General features: G+C 42.2%; 1 pseudogene; it reads right to left on the bottom strand.

Moving 5' to 3' along the window:
- Positions 1 to 292: 292 nt before the first annotated feature.
- LOC112673042 (spindlin-3-like) overlaps positions 293 to 23,156 on the bottom strand; it is a 40,214-nt pseudogene continuing 17,350 nt past the window's right edge.

The raw sequence follows: 23,156 nt of genomic DNA, 5'->3' as shown, positions 1-23,156 counted from the left end.
TCACAAAAGTAGACCTTGGTAATTCAGCAACTTATTAAAACAGAAAAATATTCATTTCATAGGAGTCCCAGAACATGAAGAGAGAGGAAAAAAGTGCAGGAGGTTTATTTGAGTAAATTATAGCTAGTAACTTCCCTAATCTGGGGTAGGACACAGACATCAAAATCCAGGAAGTACAGAGAACTCTCATTAAATTCAACAAAAACCAGCCATTGCTAAGGCATATCATAGTCAAATTCACAAAATACACAGACAAGGAAAGATTCTTGAAAGCACAAAGGGAAAAAAGTCCTTAACCTACAAGGGAAGACAGACAAGGTTTACAGCAATCTGGCCACAGAAATTTGGCAGGATAGAGAAAAGTAGCAGGAACTGTTCAACATACTGAATGAGAAAAATATATAGCTCTGAATTCTTTATCCATCAAGGCCATCATTCAGAATAGAAGGAGAGAGAAAGAGTTTCCCAGACAAACAAAAACTAAAGGGGTTTGGTACCACTAAACCAGCCTTGCAAGAAATTTTAATGGGGACTCCATGGAGAGAAAAAAAAAAAAAAAAAGACCAAAATCAACAAAAACTAAAAGGTACAGAGAATGTCATGAGACTCACCAACTCTACAGGTAACACATTGACCCTAATTTCATATCTTTCAAAGACCACTTTAACTGTAAATGGAATACATACTCCAATAAAAAGACATCGGAAAGCACAATGGATTTAAAAATAAAATCCATCTATCTGCGGCCTACAAGAGACTTATTTTAAACCTAACAACACCTGCAGATGGAATGTGAGGGAGTGGAGAAACATCTATCATGCTAATGGAGATTAAGAGAAAGCCAGAGTACACATACTTACTTCAGACAAACTAGGTTTTAAATCCAAGAATATAACAAGAGTTAATATGGGCACTGTATTATAATAGTCTATCCATCAAGAAGACTGAATAATCTTGAGTACTTATGCCTCAACTTGGGAGCACCCAAACATATAAATGAATTAATAATAAACATAAAGGAAGTCATTGATAACAATAAAATAATGGTGGGGGACTTTAGTACCCTACATAAACAATGGACAGCTCATCAAAGCAGAAAATCAACAAGAAAACAAAGGCTTTGAATGACAATCTGGACCCAATGTACTTAACAGACATATTTAAATCATGTCATCCCAGAGCAGCAGGATACACATTCTTCTCAAGTGCAGATGGAATATCTTCCAGAAGAGATCATATCTTGGGTCACAAATTGGTCCTCACAAGCACAAAAAGATGGAAATCATATGATTCATAGTTAGACCACAATGCTATGAAACTTCAAGTCAACCACAAGAAAATTTTGGAGTACAAACACATGGAAGTTATAGAACATCCTACTAAAGAATGAATGGGTTAACCGGGAAATTAAAGAAAAATTTAAAAACAACCGCAGGGGGATCCCTGGGTGGCGCAGCGGTTTGGCGCCTGCCTTTGGCCGAGGGCGCGATCCTGGAGACCCGGGATCGGATCCCACGTCGGGCTCCCGGTGCATGGAGCCTGCTTCTCCCTCTGCCTGTGTCTCTGCCTCTCTCTCTCTCTCTCTCTCTCTCTGTGTGACTATCATAAATAAATAAAAATTAAAAAAAAAAAAAAACAACCGCAGGGCAGCCTGGGTGGCTCAGTGGTTTAGCGCCGCCTTCAGCCCAGGGTGTGATCCTGGAGACGGGATCGAGTCCCATGTCGGGGTCCCCGCATGGAGCCCGCTTCTTCCTCTGCCTGTGCCTCTGCGTCTCTCTCTCTGTGTCTCTCATGAATAAATAAATAAACAAACACATGGAAGCAAATGAAGATGAAAGCACGACAGTCCAAAACCTTTGAGATTCAGCAATGGTGATCCTAACGGGAAGTATTTAGCAATACAACCCTTCCTCAGAAGCAAGAAAAGTCTCAAATACACAACCTAACCTTACACCTAAAGGAGCTGGAGAAAGGATAGTAAGAAAAGGTGGAATCCAGTAGAAGGAGGGAAATAATAAAGATTAGAGCAGAAATAAATGATATAGAAATTACAAAAACAGTAGAACAGATGCACGAATATCTAGGAGTTGGTTCTTTGAAAGAATTAACAAAATTGATAAACTCTTAGCCAGACTTCTCAAAAATATTAGAGAAAGGACCTGAACAAAATCATGAATGAAAGAGGAGAGATCACAACAAACACAACAAAAAATGCAAACAATTATTATGAGTAATATATGCCCCACAAAAATTAGGCAGTCTGGAAGAAATGGATAAATTCCTAGAACCATTTAAACTCCCAAAACTGAATCAGGAAGAAATAGAAAATTTGGACAGACCCATACCCAGCAAAGAAATTGAACCAGTAATCAAAAATCTCCCAACAAACAAAAGTCCAAGGCTGGATGGCTTCCTAGGGCAATTCTAACGAACATTTAAAGAAAAGTTAAAACTTATTCTTCTGTAACTCTTCCAAACAATAGAAATGGAAGGAAAACTTTGAAATTCATTCCACGAGGCCAAAATTACATTGATTCCAAAATGATACAAAGATCCCACTAAAAAGAATTACAGACCAATATATCCTTGATGAACATGGATACAGAAATTCTCAAGAAGATACTAACTAATTGAATCCAATAGTACATTAAAAACATTAGTCATGATCAAGTGGGATTTATTCCTATGCTATAGGTGTAGTTCAATATTCATGAATCAATCAACATTATATACCATATTAATAAAAAAAGGATAAGAACCATATGATCCTATCAATAGATGGAAAATAGAAAATAGAAAAAGCATTCGACAAAGTACAACATCCTTTCTTGATAAAAAAAAAAAACCTCAAAGTAGGGATAGAGGGAACATACCTCAATATCATAAAAGCCATCTATGAAAGACACATAGCTAATATCATCCTCAACAGGAAAAACTGATACCTTTCCCCCTAATTTCAGAAACAAGACAGGGATGTTCACTCTCACCATAGCTTTTCAACATAGTACTAGAAGTCCTAGCCTCAGCAGTCAGACAACAAAAAGAAATAAAAGGCAACCAAATCAGCAAAGAAGCTGAACTTTCACTCTGCAGATAACATGATACTCTGAAAGAATCCAACAAAAAATTGCTAGAAATGATACAGGAATTCAGCTAAGTCACAGGATATAAAATCAATGCACAAAAGTCTGTGCATTTCTATACACTAACAACGAAGCAGCAGAAAGAAAAATCAAGGAATTGAACTCATTCACAATTGCACCAAAAAACCATAACATACCTAAGAAGAAACCTAAGCACAGAAGTAAAACATCTGTACATTGAAAAGTATAAAACACTTATGAAAAAGTTGAGGACAAAGATATAGAAAAACATTCCATCCTCATGAATTGGTTCCATGTTCATGAATTGAAAGAACAAATATTGTTAAAATATCTATACTTCCTAAAGCAGTCTACATTTTCAATGCAATCCCAATCAAAATAACACCAGCATTTTTCACGGAGGTAGGACAAACAATTAAAAAAATTTGTATGGAACCAGACAATAACCTGAATAGCCAAAGTAATGTTGAAAAAGAAAACTAAAGCTGGAGGCATCACAGTTCTGGACTTCAAGATGTATTACAAAGTTGTAACCATCAAGTCAGTTTGGTACTGATGCATAAACAGAAACATAAATCAATGGAAACGAACAGAGAACCCAGAAATGGACCCTCAACTATATGGTCAATGAATCTTTGACAAAGCAGGAAGGAATATCCAAAGGAAAAAAGTCTCTTCAACAAATGGTTTTTGGTAAACTAAATGGCAACATGCAAAAGAATGAAACTGGGATGCTTTTTACATCATACACAAAAATAAATTCAAAACGGATGAGAGACCTAAATGTGAGACAGGAAAAACATCAAAATCCTAGAGGACAGCACAGGCAGAAGCCTCTTTTACCTTGGCTGTAGCAACTTCTTTTTAGACATGTCTCCAGAGACAAAGGAAACAAAAGCAAAACACAAACCACTGGGACTTCATCCACCTAAAAATCTTCTGCACAGCAAAGAGTCAACAAAATTCAAAGGCAATGAATGGAATGGGAGAAGATATTTGCAAATGACATATCAAATAAAGGGGTAGTGTCCAAAATCTGTAAGGAACTTATCAAACTCAATACCTCAAAAACAAATAAAGCAGTTAAGAAATGGCCAGAAGACATGAATAGACATTTCTCCAAAGAAGATATCCAAATAGCTAACAACACATGAAAAGATGCTCAATATCACTCATCATAAGGAAAATACAAATAAAAACCATGATGAGATAGCACCTTACACCTGTCAAAATGGCTAAAATTAACAACACAGGAAACAAGAGTGTTGGTGAGGATGTGGAGAAAGGGGAACCTTCTTACACTGTTGGTGGGAATGCAAACTGGTGCAGCCATTCTGGAAAACAGTATGGAGATTCTTCAAATGGTTAAAAATAAAACTACCTTGGGATCCAGCAATTGAACTAGGCATTTGCCCAAAGAATGTGAAAATACTGATTCAAAGGGATACATGTGCCCCAGTGTTTATACCAGCAACATCGACAATAACCAAACTATGGAAAGAGCCCACTTATCTATCAACTGATAAGTGGAATATTACTCAACCATAAAAAGGAATGAAGTGTTGCCATAAGTCAGATAGAGAAAGACAAAGACCATGATTTTGATTTCACTCCTATGTGGAATTTAAAAACAAATCAGATGAACATATGGGAGGGAGAAAATAAAAGAGGGAGGAAAACATACCATAAAAGTCTCTTAAAGATAGAAAACAAACTCAAGCTTGATGGAGGGAGGTGGGTGGGGATGAGCTAGATGGCTGATGGGTATTAAGGAGGGCATTTGTCATGATGAGCACTGGGTGTTGTATGTAAGTGATGAATCACTGAATTCTACTCCTGAAACCAATACTGCACTGTATGTTATCTAACTGGGATTTAAATAAAAATTTGGAAAAAATGGAGATCCCTGGGTGGCTCAGCGGTTTAGCACCTGCCTTCGACCCAGGGCGTGATCCTGGAGACCCGGGATTGAGTCCCATGTCAGGCTCCCTGCATGGAGCCTGCTTCTCCCTCTGCCTGTGTCTCTGCCTCTCTCTCTCTCTCTCTCTCTCTCTCTCTCTCATGAATAAATAAATAAAATCTTTAAAAAATTGGAAAAAATGAAAAATACATACACATATATACATATATACATACCTGATACTAAATCCACTTAATCGAAGGCTTGCTGAATTCTCTTTTGTGGGAATGTGCCATAGGCAGGTGTTTCTGCTGGTCTTCTGAGGGAGGGGGCCTGCTGCTGGAACAGTGGCAAACTTGACCAATAAGGGCAGTAGCAGCAGAGGACAGGATTGTGGGACATAGTGTCAGCAGGTTAGGCAGCCGTTATAGTTCATGTAGCATTTACTGCAGGTGATTCTGTGTTATGCTGAGGTCAGTGGGAAGAAATTGTGCTAGCCAATTCCTTTGTCCCTGCAGAGAAGTTTCTGTGCTTGCTGTTCTCTGGGAAGCACTCAGAGAAGAGCAAATAATCTCCCCCCTTGTATGTCTCACATGTTTTTCAGATTAGTCTTTCCATGATGCCTCCCTCATGATTGTTTGCCTGTTTGCTCTCCAGGAGCAGTGCAGTGCTCTCCAGGCTCCATCCCAACCAAGACTGCTGACTTTTAAAACTCCAGGGTTTAAGGTCATGGAGTTGGCAGGGGCCTGTGCTGTTTTCCTGTGGGGGGGGTTGACCAAGAAAGTCAATTGTACCGGAGTGCAACTGTGTGTGTCTTGGAGCAAGCAGGCTAGGCAGCCAGTGTTGGGGTGGAGCCATCCTTTGCATATAGCTAGGCTTTCATACTAAGGGGCAAAGGAGGGAAATGGTGCCTGCTGGCTCCCGTGTTCCCAAAGACATGTCCCCTGTGAATGTTACCTCTCTGGGCTGGCTTCAAGAAGAGAGAACAGGGGCACCCAGAGAACTGGGTGACTCAGTTGGTTAAGCATCTGCTTTCCATGTTGTGCCCAGGATCGGGAATCTGAGAAAACCACCAAGGAGCCAACACCGATGCAAGTACATGGGGGTTTATTAACAAGCTTGAGCTTGGGTCCAAGTATACCCGACACAGCAGAGCAGGGACTTGGACCCTGCGGTGAGCTACATCTGGGTCTTATTAGCAAGCTCGAGCTTGGGTCCAAGTATACCTGACATAGCGGAGCAGGGACTTGGACGCCGAGGTGAGTTACAGCTGGGTTTTTATGGGCTGGTCTAGGGGTAAGGTGAGGTTTTTCAGTAAGGGTAGGAGTGTGAGAATCTCCAGTAAAGAGGTCTCACAAGCTCTTGCTTCCTTATTCTGATAAGGGCATGCTTTGTGGTTTTTTCTGTAGCCAGGGTAAGGTAGAGTTCAGTTCCTGGTCACAGTGGCCTGGTCACAGTGGCCTGAGATGGCTGCCGAAGCTACAATGGCTGTACTTGTGCCAATGTTAAACTTGAATGGCCCTAATTTTCTCGGCCTACACATTTCCCCCTCTCAGTGAAACCTGAAGAAGGACTCAATCATGGGTCCAGGTTGGTCTCAGTAACAAGGTCTAGTGGTTGGTATTGTTGTCTAAGTACCATTACCTGGACTGTACTGATTCTGTCTTTGACAAATGTTATTAACCTGTTGATAATGCAGGGTCCGAAAGTGAGGAGAAGGAGGAGGATTATGAAGGGCCCAGCTAGGCTGGACAAGGTAGTGAGCCAGGAGGTTATTCCATCGACCTTGAGAGCGGTGGGCATAGTCAGGATCACGATGTAGGGTCCTTTCCAGCGAGGTTGGAGTGTCTGCTGTTGATGTCTCCACACGTACACCCAATTGCCTGGTCAATATTGATGGGGGTCAGGGGGTGGCCTGGTTTCGTAGAGGGCCTTCAGCTTAGGCCACACCTGCTCATGGGCTCTTTGTAACATTTAGAGGGAGAAAAGAAGTTGTTGATCATCAAATTCAGCAAGTACCTCAGGTTTTAAATTGGGAATAATAGGTGGAGGAATACAGAACATGATCTCATAGGGGGTAAGTTCCATCTTATATGGGGAGTTTCATACCCTAATAGGGCGAAGGGGAGGAGAATCACCCAGTCCCCAACAGTCTCCAGGGCTAATTTAGTTAAGGTCTCCTTTAATGTTCTGTTCATCCTCTCTACCTGTCCTGAGCTTTGGGGCGTATATGCACAATGTAATTCCCAATCTGTCTCAAGTACTAGTGCCACTACTCCCTGTGTTACCTTAGAGATGAATCCTGGTCCCTTGTCTGATCCAATCTTAACAGGAAAACCATACCTCAGTAAGATGTCTTCCAGCAGTTTCTTGGTCATGATCTGTGCTGTTTCATGTTGGTGGGAAATGCCTCTGTCCACTCTGAAAAAATATCTACAAATACTAGTAAATACCTGTATTCGTATTTTCCAGGTTTTACCTTAGTGAAGTCCATCTCCTAGTAGGCTCCTGGGCGGTCCCCACCCCCACCCCCGGAGCCGGGTGCCTGGGGTTAGATCCATGGGTAGTGGCATTAATTAACTGGCATGCATGGCAGCTTGCCACAATCTGCTCAATCTTTGCTCGAGAGTCTTTAATAGTGATCTTTGCATGTTGTATGAGGTCTTCCATCTTTCTTGTTCCCATATGTACTTGCATATGAGTACTCTGATGCATTTTGGATAAGATTTGTCATCCTAGTTCCTCTGGCAGGATGATGCTGGAGTCTTTGGCCCTTCACCAGCCACGCAAGCATTGGGCCATAGGCAAGCGTTTGATCCAGTGTAAGTCAGCATCAGTATAGTTGGGGGTGTCCAGCAGGGTCAGTGCCCCCGGATCGGGTGGCATTATTGCTAAGACCTGGGTCACCAAAAGGGCCACCTCCTCTTATTTTGAATCGGCTAGCCAGTTTCCCCTAGCTATTGGTGTATCTGCCTTCTGGTGTCCCAGACAATGGATGATGGCTAGGGCCTTGGGCAGCCAGAGGGCCCTAAAGAGGTCAAGGACCTCTGTTTTGTTTTTCATAGTCTCCTGCTGTCAGAAGCCCGTTCTCTCTATAAAAGGGATCCGTGGATATGAGTGGTGGTGAAGGTGTACCTGCTGTCGGTGTAAATGTTTATTCGTTTACCTTCTCCCATGGTCAGCGCTTTGGCCAGTGCGATCAGTTCTGCCCATTGAGCCGATGTTCCAACTGCCAATGGCTCTGCCCAGATGGTCTCTGTTTCCGTGGTTATGGCTGCCCCTGCATATCTGGCAGTCTGTCTTGACCACACCTAAAATTCCTTTCCAAGGATTTCCCTTCACAAACCTTCAGAATTTGTCCCAAGCCATTTCTTTCAGTCAGTCTCATTTAGGACAAAATTACTTTATTTTACCTTGAACAAAAATATATTCCCATTCCATATATCTTTCTTACACATCTCCTTTCCTACATACAGAGTTGCTTTCCTTATCAGTCATCAGTCTTATTTTAGCAGAGTTTTTCATTCTTAGAAACCTTAGTCTCCAGTGAAAACTAAGGAGTAACCGATTTTGAACTGTCACACCAGAACTCTTTAGACGGCAAATTTATGAAACAGTTAAGTACAAAGCATGTTCACCAACAGATTCAAATCCACGTTGCAGCATTTTTTCCTGTTTGGAAAAGACCTAAATGTCCAATGAATTTAATCCCATTTATCATCAAAGTGTAACTAAGGTTTCAGATTACCAAGGACGTTGAAAGGTATCTTAGCAATTACAGACAATTACAGAGTCCCTGAAGCCAGCTTCTTGAGGTGCCTCCATTTTTCCTGTGGGTCATCCATGGTTGTGGCCAGGAGGATCTTGGCCAGGTTTTGGGTCTGCTGGTCTCTTAGTTTAGTTTGTTGCTCTTCTGGAATTTCTCTATTATTATAAACTTTTTCTGCTATTATTAAGTCCTGCAAGCTCTTCTCTTCTAGTCTTTCTACTCTTTGCAATTTTCTTTTGATGTCTGGAGCAGCCTGGTTAACAAAAGCCACAATAATTGTGGCCTTTGTTTCTGGGGCTTTTGGGTTCATAGGGGTGTACTGCCTAAAAGCCTCTATAATTCTCTCTAAAAAGACTGCTGGACTCTCATTCTTACCTTGTTTTACATCATATACCTTTGCCAGATTGGTAGGCTGGTGTGTGGCAGCCTTGAGACCTGCCATTAGATTCTGGTGGTAGACTCCAAGTCTCTCCTTACATTCAGCCGAGTTGTAGTCCCAGGTGGGGCAGGATAAGGGGAAGGCAGCGTTTATGAGGTCTGGGTTTTGAGTCCGCTGTCTGTCCTCTCCCAGAACAGATTTTTGGGCTTCTGCCTGAATTCGTTCTCTCTTTTCCGTGGTAAAGAGAACCTGCAAGAGTTGTTGGCAGTCATCCCAAGTAGGCTGGTGGGTAAAGAGAACAATATCTCAAAGCCCAATTAGATCTTTCAGATTATCAGATAATTTTGCGCTCTGGGTTTTCCAATTATATAAATCACTGGTGGAGAATGGCCAATATAACATTGGCTGTCCACCAGTCTCGTCGGGAGGCCCCATGGCGTGGAGAGGAAGGGCGGGGCCCTTAGGGGGCGGGGCCGCCTGGTGGGTCCGACCGCGTGTCCCTGCTGCCGGCCCTCACACAGGAACTCCCTCGTCAGGGAGGGGTAGAGCCCCTTCTGCAGCCCCCAATGCCTCTGATGGGGGGGGGGGCGGAAGGGCGAGGGGGCACCAGGTAGGGCGGTGGGAAAATCAGGTCCTCTGGGGAGGAATCCTGCAAGACCGAATAAAGGGGCTTTTTGGTCTTAGAGTCGGTCTCCTTCTGGCCTTTCACAGGGCTAGAATCTTGGTAGGTCCTGCTTTGGGGTGTAAAAATAGTTTTAGCCAAGGAAGGGGATTCTCAATCATGTCCTGTCAGACCAGGATGTAGGGCACCTGGTCAGGGTGGCCGTCCGGTTTGTCCCTGAAGATCATGGCCTTAACCTGTAAGATAATAGGTAGGTGGAAAGTTCCTTCTTGGGGCCATCCTGCATCAAAGGTTGGCCATTTTGACATGTAGTAAGTCTGAAATTTCCCTCTCCTTATGTCTATGCTCAGATTATGAGCTCTTTCCCTAACACCCGAGTAGTGGGAGATGATGAGACAGGGGGGTGGTTTGTGTCTGCCCCATTATGTTCCCCTTCCACACCAAGGCACAGACAGTTATGACACTTAACAAAGACACAGTAACACAGGCAAACGCACAAACAGTTAACATGGACACAGGAACACAGACAAACGTTCCAGTGGGGCCGGAGACAAAACAGAAAGTAAACCGAAGGGCTGGCAGTCGGCCCTCCTTTCAGGTGAGGACTTCCATCCTCCAGGCGGGGGCAAGAGACATCTCCCAAGACCCCCCAGATCAGGACTTCATCCTCCAGGCGGGGGCAAAGGACGTGTCCCAAGACCCCCGGTTGATGGCCTGCCAGCGTGTCCGCCTAAGCCAATGTCGACCTAATACAGATTGGAATACCTACAGGTAAAAATACAGTTTAGAGCTCTCAGAAAATATGCAAGCAAAAGGTGGAAAAAGTTGAGTACTCACGAGACATGGAACCCTCCGGATGGGGTCCTGGGGGTTTCTCGGATCCTGGACGAGCCCCCAAATGTGCCCAAGATTGTGAATCCAAGAAAACCACCAAGGAGCCAACACCGATGCAAGTACATGAGGGCCCAAGTACAGCTTGGGCCCAAGTATACCCGACATAGGGGAGCAGGAACTTGGACCCTGAGGTGAGTTACAGCTGGGTTTTTATAGGCTGGTCTAGGGGTAAGGTGGGGTTTTTCAGTAAGGATGGGAGTGTGAGAATCTCCAGTAAAGAGGTTTTACAAGCTCTTGCTTCCTTATTCTGATAAGGGCATGCTTTGTGGTTTTTTCTGTAGCTGAGGTAAGTTAGAGTTCAGTTCCTGGTCACAGTGACCTGATCAGAGTGGCCTGAGATGGCTGCCGAAGCTACAATGGCTGTACTTGTGCCAATGTTAAACTTGAATGGCCCTAATTTTCTCGGTCTCCACATTCCACTCAGGTCATGATCCCAGGGTCCTGGGATTGAGCTCCATTGATCTCCCTAAGCAGGGAGACTGCTTTTCCCTCTCCCCACCTGCTTGTGCTCTCTCTGGCTATCTCTCTCACAAATCAATCAGTGTATCTTTTTTAAAAAAAGTAAAAAAGAAGAGAGAACAATCTCCCCTCTGTGTGCCCCAGGGGTTGCTCAGTTCACTATTTCTATGCTGTCAGACCCCAGGTTGTTTGCCTGCCTTCTCTCCAGGAATAGGGCAGTGCCCTCAAGGCTCTATGCAGCCAAGGTTATTGACTAAAATTCTAGTCTTCAAGCCTTTTGGTTGCAAAAACTCAGGAAAAATCAACCTTTCTCATTTTTCCAGCCAATGGTTTTGGGGAATTATCTTCCTTGTGTGTTCCCCTCTGTGCTCCCTTCTCTCTTGTCTTTCTCTGCCAACCATGGCTCTCTTCTCTCCCCAGCACCTGCAATCCATTTTTTTCCCAAACCCCATCTCTGCATTCCCTATCTTCATTGATGTGACCTCTTCTCTTCCCCTTGTAGTGGAGTGTGTTATGTCCATCCTCAGGTTGATTTCTTGGGCATTCAGAATCATTTGATAGTTATGTAGTTGTGCTCAGTGGACTAAACAAGCTTATGGACCTCCTACTATGGTGCCATCTTAGCTTGTCCTCCTTGGGTCTTGCTTTCTCTTGTATTCAGTCACCCTATGTCTTTTACTGGGAGCATTTTGACCATTTACTTTCAAAGTAATTATTGATAAGTATGTATTTATTATTATTCTATTACCTCTGTTATGGTTGTTATATTCACAGATTTCTTTCTCTTTATTTTATGCATATCTATTACAGGCCTTTGATTCGTGGTTACCATTAGGCTCACATATAATATCTCATGACAGATTGTTATACATTTATTTAGTTTTACTCCTTTTGTGCTTTAAGCTCTGTCCTGATTTTATAAGTGATTAATCTACTTTTATTATGTTGAATTTAAACTGTTTTTTTCATTTTCTTTTTATAATATTTTTACTCCTGATTATGGACTTTTCTTTCTGGTCCAATAATTTCTGTTTACATTTCTTGTAAGACTGTTTAGTGGTAATGACCTCCTTTAACTTTGGTCTGGAAAAAAAATTATCTCCTTTTCTGAATGATAACTTTACTAAGCAGGGTATTCTTGGTTGCAGGGTTTTTGGTTTTGTTTTTTAGCACTTTGAATATATTATGCTATTCCTTTCTGGCCTGCAAAGTTTCTCTTGAAAACATCAGCTGATACACTGATCAGATTTTCCTTTTATGCATAACTGTTTTCTCTTCTCTTGCTCCTTTTAAAATTCTCCCTTTATTACTCTTTTTGCCATTTTAAATATTATATGCCTCAGTGTGAACTTCTCTATGTTGATTTGGTGGGGACTCTCCATGCCTCCTGGATCTGGATCCGTTTCTTTCCACACATTAGGGATGTTTTCAGCTATTATTTCATTAATATGTTTTTCTGCCCCCTTTACCATCTCTTCTCCTTCTGGATCCCTATAATACAAATGTTACTACATTTGATAATGTCACTGAGTTCCTTAACTACCTCCTTTAATTTTCTATTGATTCCCTTTTAGTGTATTTTTAACTTCAGTTATTGAGTTCTTCCCTGTTTGCATCTTTTTAATGTTTTCTGTCTTTTTGTTGAAGATCTCCTTGACATCTTCAATTCTTTTCTCAGGTCTGGTAAGTATCTTTATGACCATTACTTTGAATTCTCTATCAGGTGTATTGCTTGTCTCCATTATATTTAGCTCCTATGCTGTGGTTTTGTCATGTATTTTTCAATTGGTACATATTCCTCTGTCTCTTCTTCTTGTCTGTTCATTTTCATGTATTAAGAAAGTCAGTTATATCTCCTGATCTTGAAAGTAGTGGCCTTATAAAGAGGTCCTGTGGTGCCCCTTAGGGCAATATTTCCAGAACCATGCTCTTCAGGGCTGTCTCCTTTGTGGGTTGCATACACCCTCCTATTATGTTCAAGCCTCATCTGCCTTCAGCTCAGTCAACTGCAATGGTCCACTTTGCCTTTTGTGGGCTGGGTTTGTTCCATATGCTATTAAGGTTCAAAGCTGAGGCTGCTGTGGGCTTATAGTTTGGTTATGTCAGCACTCAGACCCATTTGCTGAGTCTTCAGTCACACTGACATTCAGGGTGCTGTTCCTGAATTGCCCTCCCAAGAGGCTTTTGGTGGTGGTCAGGGCTGGCCGCCAGACCTGATGCCTGCCTGTAGTCCATCTGTTGGGGCTGCAGTAGCACCAGCCTGCAAAGTTCTTTCCCTGCCTTGTCCCCCATGAATCTTTTACTGATGTTTAGGGCTGACAGTCAAATCAGATGCCTGACCCTAATCTGTCTAACAAGGATGCAGTGACCCCAAACTACAGGGCTCCCTTGCTGACCCCTGAGACACTTTTGTTGGAGGGTGAGGCTAGTAGTTAGATCAGGTATCTGCCCCCTGGACATTTTATGGTGCTTCAGTTGAACTGGTGTGTGTGATTGTTTTTCCCTTTCTGAAGGCAGGAGTCACTTTGAAGTGGCACCAGTCCTTGCCAGGGATGCTTGCAGGACATGAGGTGGCAGGTGCCACTTTGGAGGGACTCTTGCTGGGTAAGGCAAATTGGATGCAGAGATCCACAGGAGAATGTGGGAGTGGAGCATGCGGTGTTAACAACATAGGTGGAGAGTTTTCCTGTGGACTACTGCAAATCTCCAGCTATCTAGGCTGGGGAGAGGAGAGAAATGGCACCTGCCAGCTCATTTCTTCTTTGAGAAGGCCCCTGAAGACCCCTGCCCCTCCAGCATACATTCTGAGATTAGTAAATAAATCTTCACATATAAACCATTAACCTTTCAAACTGCTTCTTCGATGCTCTATCTTGGCAAGGATGTTACGTTGTCTCCTTATGGGCAGGGACTGAGTTTCCTGTTACACTCCAGCTATCCCAGAGCAATGCCCACTGATTTTTAACAAACTTAAAATTAAGTACCACTGATTGCAAAAACTTGCAAAGCTAAGCCCCATTGATTTTCAAAACCAAATGTTAAGAGACTTATCTTCTCAGTGCAGGTTTCCTGTATCTGGGGTACTTGGTGTGGGGTCTGTCCCTTTCCCTTATCTATTATTGTGCTGTCCCTCCTGTTTATGCTTATTCTCACTGGGAGTTTGGTTCTGACCATGTCTTCATTCCTCCTACCCTTTTGAATGTGGCTTCCTCTTTATGATTAACTAAAATGAGTGTTCTTTCTGTCTTCAGGTAATTTATTGGGGTTAGTTGCACTGATGTGGCCACTATGTAGGTGTGTCTGTGGGAAGAAGTACACTTAGGATTCTTTTATTCAGACATCTTAGGAGTCTCTCCTCAATAGTTAATTTAAACATAAATGGATTAAATTTTTCCAATCAAAAGACATAAAATGGCTGAATGGACCAAAAAAGAAAAAGAAAAGGTCCCACAATAGGCTGCCTACAAGAGACTCACTTTAGTCTCAAAGACTCATATATGGAGTATACAGAGAGTGAAGGGATTTAAAAAATGTCAAATAGTGACCAATAAAAAAATAGGAGTAGCTATAACTATATCAAACAAACCAGATATTAAAAAGGTAAAGAAAGACAGGGAAGGTCATCATATAGTGGTTGTTGGTTTGCAAACCTGGGAGTTCCCTGGGTAAAATTCTAAACTGTTTACCATACATGGAAGACAAGGCTATCTGTTCTTTTTTTAATGGATACACCAGGCTGTTAAAGCACTATAGGCAGGGTGTACAGTACTCATTTGTTGCAGTTCTTGGATAGTTTCTCCTATTTCCTTATGTACCTCCCCCAGAAATTTATATTTTTTGACACTTAACACTCTGTGTAGGGTAGTAGGGTTACAGGTTTACAGATGGCATATTCCCTTAGCACTAGTTTGATTAACTCAGAGCCAGTATTCATTGATAAAGGTTTACAGAGTTTAACCTTGCAGGATATTAATACACATATATCCTCTGGTATTGGAGAGATAAAAACCTCATCTACTCATGAGAGTGACTGCCCAGTTTGCAGTACCAAAGGAACCTCCCTGGCTATAAACTTTTGCCCTTCTTAGCCATTGATGATTAGGTAGTAAAAATTTTTTTCCAAGATTTTATTTATTCATGAGGGACCCAGAGAGAGAGAGAGAGAGAAAGAGAGAGAGAGAGAGAGGCAGAGACACAGGCAGAGGGAGAAGCAGGCTCCACATGGGGAGCCGGATGTTGGACTCGATCCCGGGTCTCCAGGACCACACCCCGGGCTGATGGTGGCACTAAACCACTAAGCCACTGGGGCTGCCCAGGCAGTAAAATTCTGAGGGTTACCATATATTAGAGTAAATTTGGCTCCAGGATCACTCAGAGCTATTACCTTGTGTTTGTTTCTGGTGAACCAGTGAATAGTGGGCTTAATATGGGGTCCTCAGTCATGACCAATGGCCTTCACCTGGAGGCACTCATGGCCTGTATCCTATCCTCAGAGAGGGAGAGGCCACTACCTCAAATAGGACTGTAGACATGAGGCTGCTGCTGGACCTGCCAATGCACTTGAATTTGTAGAGGTGCATGGTTAATCTAAACTGTTGATTGGAGGGGGAAAATGGTGGAAGAGTAGGGTCCCCAATTCACCGGTCCCCACCAACTTACCTAGATAACTTTGAAATCATCCTGAAAACCTATGAACTCGGTCTGAGACATAAAGAGAGAACGGCTGGAATGCTACAGTGAGAAGAGTTTGCGCTTCTATCAAGGTAGGAAGATGGAAAAAAAATAATAAAGAAATAAAAAAGCATCCAAGGGGGAGGGGCCCCCATGAGGAGTCGGGCTAAGCCACACAGCAAGTGCCCCCAGGACAGGAAAGCTCCGACCTGGAGAAGCAGGAGCTTTACCAATCTTCCCTGATGGAAATGTGCTCGCAGGGAGTTGGAGCAGGATCCTAGGAGGGGCGGGGTTGCCCTCAGGCTCCCAGGAGCACTAACAGAGGAACCGCACCCCGGGGGAGAGCACGCCACACACTGCAGCCGAGCTCCCTAAAGCCCTGGAGCACGCACCTTGGCAGGGCCCCTGGAGCAGCTAAGCGGTGGCTGCCGGAGTGTGATTCCAGCGGTGCAGGCCCTGGAGCCCAGGGAGCAGGGAGAAACAGCCCAACATCTGGCGCTCCCCCCATGACAGGTAGAGGCCCGGAAGGCCCAGGACAGCAATGACAGTCCTGCTGCCAGGTGGCTCCGAGCTGTGCAAATCGCCGACCCCCCCCCCCCGCGCCCTGCCCCCAGAGCATCCAGGCCCCTGTGGACTGAGAGCTGCAGTAGTTACTTCGGGAGCTGACTCCAAGGCTGGAGAGCTGGCCGCCGCCACTGTTGTTGTTCCTCTTGGTGTCACCTGTACCTGGGACTGAGCAGGAACCTCACAGGATAAGCAGCTCCCAGTGAACCGTGCACCTGGCAGGGGGCTGAGCAGCTCACCCAGGTGCACACACCTCAGAATCAGCACAGGAGGCCCCTCCCCCAAAAGATGAGCTAGAAGGACAGGGGAAAAGCAAGTTATTGACCAAGCAGCACTGGAAAGTTCCAGGGGAAGTCGAGGGATTTACAGTATATAGAATCAGAGGACACTCCCCCTTGTTTTTTGTTTTCTTTTTGCTTCCCCCCCCTTTTATTCCCCCCCCCTTTTTTTTTCTTCCTCTCTCTTTTTTCTCACCTTTCCAGTAGAACATGTTTTTGGCCACTCTGCACTGAGCAAAATGACTAAAATGAAAAACTCAACTGAAAAGAAAGAATCAGAAACAGTCCTCTCTCCCACAGAGTTACAAAATGTGGATTACAATTCAATGTCAGAAAGCCAATTCAGAAGCACAATTATAAAGCTACTTGTGGCTCTAGAAAAAAGCAAAAAGGATTCAAGAGACTTCATGACTGCAGAATTTAGATCTAATCAGGCTGATATTAAAAATCAATTAAATGAGATGCAATCAAAGCTGGAGGTCCTAACCACAAGGGTTAATGAGATGGAAGAATGAGTGAGTGACATAGAAGACAAGGTGATGGCAGGGAGGGAAGCTGAGGAAAAAACAGAAAAACAATTAAAAGATCATGAGGACAGGTTAAGGGAAATAAATGACAACCTCAGAAGGAAAAACCTATGTTTAATTGGGGTTCACGAGGGCACCAAAAGGGACAGAGGACCAGAAAGTCTATTTCAACAAATCATAGCTGAGAACTTCCCTAACTTGGGAGGACAACACATTCCGATCCAGGAGATAGATTCCCCCCCCCAAAAAAAAATCAATAAAAACCGTTCAACGTCTCAACATTTAATAGGGAAACTTGCAAATTCCAAAGATAAAAAGATCCTTAAAGCAGCAAGAGAAAAGAAATCCCTAATGTTGATTGGGAGAAGTATTAGGTTAAGAGCAGACCTCTCCACAGAGACCTGGCAGGCCAGAAAGGTCAGGATATCCTGGCAGGATATATTCAGGGTCCTAAATGAGAACAACCTGCAGCCAAGAATACTTTATCCAGCAAGGGTCTCATTTAGAATAGAAGAAGAGATAAATAGCTTCGAGATAGGCAGAAACTGAAAGAATATGCGAATACCAAGCTGGCTCTGCAAGAAATACTAAGAGAGACTCTGTAATAGAAAGAGGAAGTCCAAGGAAACAATCCACAAAAACAGGGACTGAATAGGTATCATGAAGACACTAAATTCATATCTTTCCGTAGTAACTCTGAACGTGAATGGCTTTAATGACCCCATCAAAAGGCACAGGGTTCCAGACTGGATAAAAAAGCAATACCCATCTATTTGCTGTCTACAAGAGACTCATTTTAGACCTAAGGACACTACAGCCTGAAAATAAAAGGTTGGAGAACGATTTACCATTCAAATGGTCCTCAAATAAGGCAGGGGTAGCCATTCTTATAACAGATAAATTAAACTTTATCCCAAAGACTGGAGTAAGAGATGAAGAAGGACACTATCATACTTAAAGGATCTATCCAAAAAGAGGACCGAACAATCACGAATATTTATGCCCCGAATGTGGGAGCTACCAAGTATATCAATCAATTAATAACCAAACTAAACATACTTAGATAATAATACACTTATGCTTGGAGACTTGAATGTAGTGCTTTCTACAATCGACAGGTTTTCTTTTTTTTAATTTATTTTTTATTGGTGTTCAATTTACCAATATACAGGATAACCCCCAGTGCCCATCACCCATTCACTCCCACCCCCCACCCTCCTCCCCTTCCACCAGCCCTAGTTTGTTTCCCAGAGTTAGCAGTCTTTACGCTCTGTCTCCCTTTCTGATATTTCCCACAAATTTCTTCTCCCTTCTATTCCCTTTCACTATTATTTATATTCCCCAAATGAATGAGAACATATAATGTTTTCTAAGCACAACATCTCCAAAGAAACAAGAGCTTTAAATGATTCACTGCACCAGATGGATTTCACAGATATTTACAGAAATTTACATCCAAATGCAAATGAATACACATTCTTCACAAGTGCACATGGAACTTTCTCCTGAATAGACCACATAATAGGTTACAAATCAGGTCTCAACTGATACCAAAAGATTGGAATCGTCCCCTGCATATTTTCAGACCATAATGCTTTGAAAATAGAACTAAGTCACAAGAAGTTTGGAAGGATTTCAAGCACGTGGAGATTAAAGAGCATCCTGCTAAAAGATGAATGGGTCAACCAGGAAATTAGAGAAGGATTAAAAAGACTCATGGAAACTGTCAAAAATAAAAATACAACGGTTCAAAATCTTTAGGATACAGCAAAAGCAGTCCTGAGGGGGAAATACGTCGCAATACAAGCATCAATCCAAAAGCTGGAAAGAATACAAATACAAAAGCTAACCTTACAACTAAAGGAGCTGGAGAAAAAACAGCAAATAAAACCTACACCAAGCAGAACAGAGTTAATAAATATTCGAGCAGAACTCAATGAAATAGAGACCAGAACTGTGGAACAGATCAACAAGACCAGGAGTTTGTTCTTGGAAAGAATTAATAAGGTAGATAAACCATTAGCCAGCCTTAGTAAAGAGAAGAGAAAAAAGAATCAAATTAATAAAATCATGATGAGAAAGGAGAGATCACCACCAATACCAAGGAAATACAAACGATCTTAAAAACTTATTATGAGCAGCATTACGCCAATAAATTAGGCAATCTAGAAGAAATGAATGCATTTCTGGAAAACCACAAACTAACCAAACTGGAACAGGAAGAAATAGAAAACCTGAATGGGCCGATAACCAGGGAGGAAATTGAAGCAGTCATCAATAACATCCCAGATACAAAAGTCCAGGGCCACATGGCTTCTCAGGGGAATTCTATCAAATGTTTAAAGAAGAAACCATGCTAATTCTACTAAAGCTATTTGGAAAGATAGAAAGAGATGGAGTACTTCCAAACTCATTCTATGAGGCCAGCATCACCTTAATTCCAAAACCAGACAAAGACCCAACCAAAAATGAGAATTATAGACCAATATCCCTGATGAACATGGATGCAAAAATTCTCAACAAGATACTAGCCAATAGGATACAACAATACATTAAGAAGATTATTCACCCTCACCAAGTGGGATTTATCCCTGGGATGCAAGGCTGGTTCAACAGTCGTAAAGCAATCAATGTGATTGATCATTTGAGCAAGAGAAAAAACAAGAACCATATGATCCTCTCAATATATGCAGAGAAAGAATTGGACAAAAGACATCATCCATTCCTGATCAAAACTTTTCAGAGTGTAGGGATAGAGGAAACTTTCCTCAGCATCTTAAAAGCCATCTACGGAAAGCCCACAGCTAATATCATTCTCAATGGGGAAACACTGGGAGCCTTTCCCCTAAGATCAGGAACAAGACAGGGATGTCCACTCTCACCACTGATATTCAACATAGGACTAGAAGTCCTAGCCTCAGTGATCAGACAACAAAAAGAAATAAAAGGCATTCAAATTGGCAAAGAAGAAGTCAAACTCTCCCTCTTCGCAGATGGCATGATACTGTACTTACACAACCCAAAAGACTCCACCCCAAGATTGCTAGAACTCATACAGCAATTTGGTAGTGTGGTAGGATACAAAATCAATGCCCAGAAGTCAGTGGCATTTCTATACACTAGCAATGAGACTGAAGAAAGAGAAATTAAGGAGGCAATCCCATTTACAATTGTACCCAAAAGCATAAGATACCTAGGAATAAACCTCACCAAAGAGGTAAAGGATCTATACCCTAAAAACTATAGAACACTTCTGAAAGAAATGGAGGAAGACACAAAGAGATAGAAAAATATTCCATGCTCATGGATTGGCAGAATTAATATTGTGAAAATGTCAATGTTACCCAGGACAATTTACACGTTTAATGCAATCCCTATCAAAATACCATGGTCTTTCTTCAGAGAGTTGGAACAGATTATTTTAAGATTTGTGTGGAATCAGAAAAGACCCCGAATAGCCAGGGGAATATTAAAAAAGAAAACCATAGCTGGGGGCATGACAATGCCAGATTTCAGGTTGTACTACAAAGCTGTGGTCATCAAGACACTTGGTACTGGCACAAAAACAGACACATAGATCAATGGAACAGAATAGAGAATCCATAAGTGGACCCTCAACTTTATGGTCAACTAATATTCGACAAAGGAGGAAAGACTATCCCCTGGAAGAAAGACAGTCTCTTCAATAATGGTGCTGGGAAAATTGGACATCCACATGCAGAAGAATGAAACTAGACCACTCTCTTGCACCATACACAAAGATGAACTCAAAATGGATGAAAGATCTAAATGTGAGACAAGATTCCATCAAAATCCTAGAGGAGAACACAGGCAACACCCTTTTTGAACTCAGCCACAGTAACTTCTTGCAACATACATCCACGAAGGCAAAAGAAACAAAAGCAAAAATGAACTATTGGGACTTCATCAGAATTAGAAGTTTTTGCACAGCAAAAGAAGCAGTCAACAAAACTAAAAGACAACCTACAGAATGGGAGAAGATATTTGCAAATGACATATCAGATAAAGGGCTAGTTTCCAAGATCTTTAAAGAACTTATTAAACTCAACACCAAAGAAACAAACAATCCAATCATGAAATGGGCAAAAGACACGAAGAGAAATCTCACAGAGGAAGACATAGACATGGTCAACAAGCACATGAGAAAATGCTCCGCATCACTGGCCACCAGGGAAATTCCAATCAAAACCACAATGAGATACCACCTCACACCAGTGAGAATGGGGACAATTAGCAAGGCAGGAAACCACAAATGTTGGAGAGGATGTGGAGAAAGGGGAACCCTCTTGCACTGTTGGTGGGAATGTGAACTGTTGCAGCCACTCTGGAAAGCTGTGTGGAGGTTCCTCAAAGAGTTAAAAATAGACCTGCCCTATGACCCAGCAATTGTACTGTTGGGGATTTACCCCAAAGATTCAGATGCAATGAAACGCCGGGACACCTACACCCCGATGTTTCTAGCAGCAATGTCCACAATAGCCAAACTGTGGAAGGAGCCTCGGTGTCCATCAAAAGATGAATGGATAAAGATGATGTGGTTTATGTATACAATGGAATATTACTCAGCCATTAGAAATGACAAATACCCACCATTTGCTTCAATGTGGATGGAACTGGAGGGTATTATGCTGAGTGAAGTAAGTTGATCAGAGAAGGACAAACAGTGTATGTTCTCATTCATTTGGGAATATAAATAATAGTGAAAGAGAATATAAGGGAAGGGAGAAGAAATGTGTGGGAAATATCAGAAAGGGAGACAGAACATAAAGACTCCTAACTCTGGGAAACGAACTAGGGGTGATGGAAGGGGAGGAGGGCGGGGGTTGGGGGTGATTGGGTGACGGGCACTGAGGGGGACACTTGACGGGATGAGTACTGGGTGTTATTCTGTATGTTGGTAAATTGAACACCAATAAAAAATTAATTTATTAAAAAAAATAAAGAAACGTCAAATACCCACCATTTGCTTCGACGTGGATGGAACTGGAGGGTATTATGCTGAGTGAAGTAAGTTGATCAGAGAAGGACAAACAGTGTATGTTCTCATTCATTTGGGGAATATAAAGAATAGTGAAAGGGAATAAAGGGGAAAGGAGAAATAATGAGTGGGAAATATCAGAAAGGGAGACAGAACATGAGAGACTCCTAACTCTTTGAAACGATCTAGGGTGGTAGAAAAGGAGGTGGGCGGGGGGTGGGGGTGACTGGGTGATGGGCATTAAGGGAGGCACTGATGGGATGAGCACTGGGTGTTATTCTATATGTTGACAAATTGAACACCAATAAAAAATAAATTTATTATAAAAAATAAAAAATAAAAATAAATTAAAAAAACAAAATTAATCATATGCTCAACCATAAAAGAAAAACAGTGAAAGGGAATAAAGGGGAACGGACAAAAAATTGAGTGGAAATATCAGAAAGGGACACAGAAAATGAGAGACTCCTAACTCTGGGAAATGAACTAGGGGTGGTGGAAAGGGCGGTCGGTGGGATGTGGGGTGACTGGGTGACGGGCACTGAGGGGGGCACTTGATGGGATTAGCACTGGGTGTTATGCTATATGTTGGCAAATGTAACTCTAATAAAATTTTTTTTTAATTAGGAAAGAAGAGTTCAAGCTTTCATTATTTGCAGTTACATGATACTCTATGTAGAAAACCCAAAAGACTGCTCCCCAAAATTCCCAGAATTAATGCAGTAATTCTGCAGTGTCACAAGATATAAAATCTATGCACAGAACGCTGGTTCATTTCTATATACTAACAATGAGGCAGAAGAAAGAGAAATTAATGAATCAATCCCATTTACAATTGCACCAAAACCCACAAGATACCTAGGAATAAACTTAACCAAAGAGGTAAAAGATCTATACTCTGAAATTTATAGAACACTTATGAAAAATGGAATAAGACACACAGAAATGGAAAAACATTCCATGTTCATGGACTGGAAGAACAAATATTGA

The sequence above is a fragment of the Canis lupus genome, chromosome X, assembly GCF_003254725.2.
Source record: "Canis lupus dingo isolate Sandy chromosome X, ASM325472v2, whole genome shotgun sequence".
In the NCBI taxonomy this organism is placed as follows: domain Eukaryota; kingdom Metazoa; phylum Chordata; class Mammalia; order Carnivora; family Canidae; genus Canis; species Canis lupus.
The sequence above is the reverse complement of the archived record's forward strand: the minus strand, read 5'-3'. Positions and strand labels throughout refer to the sequence as shown.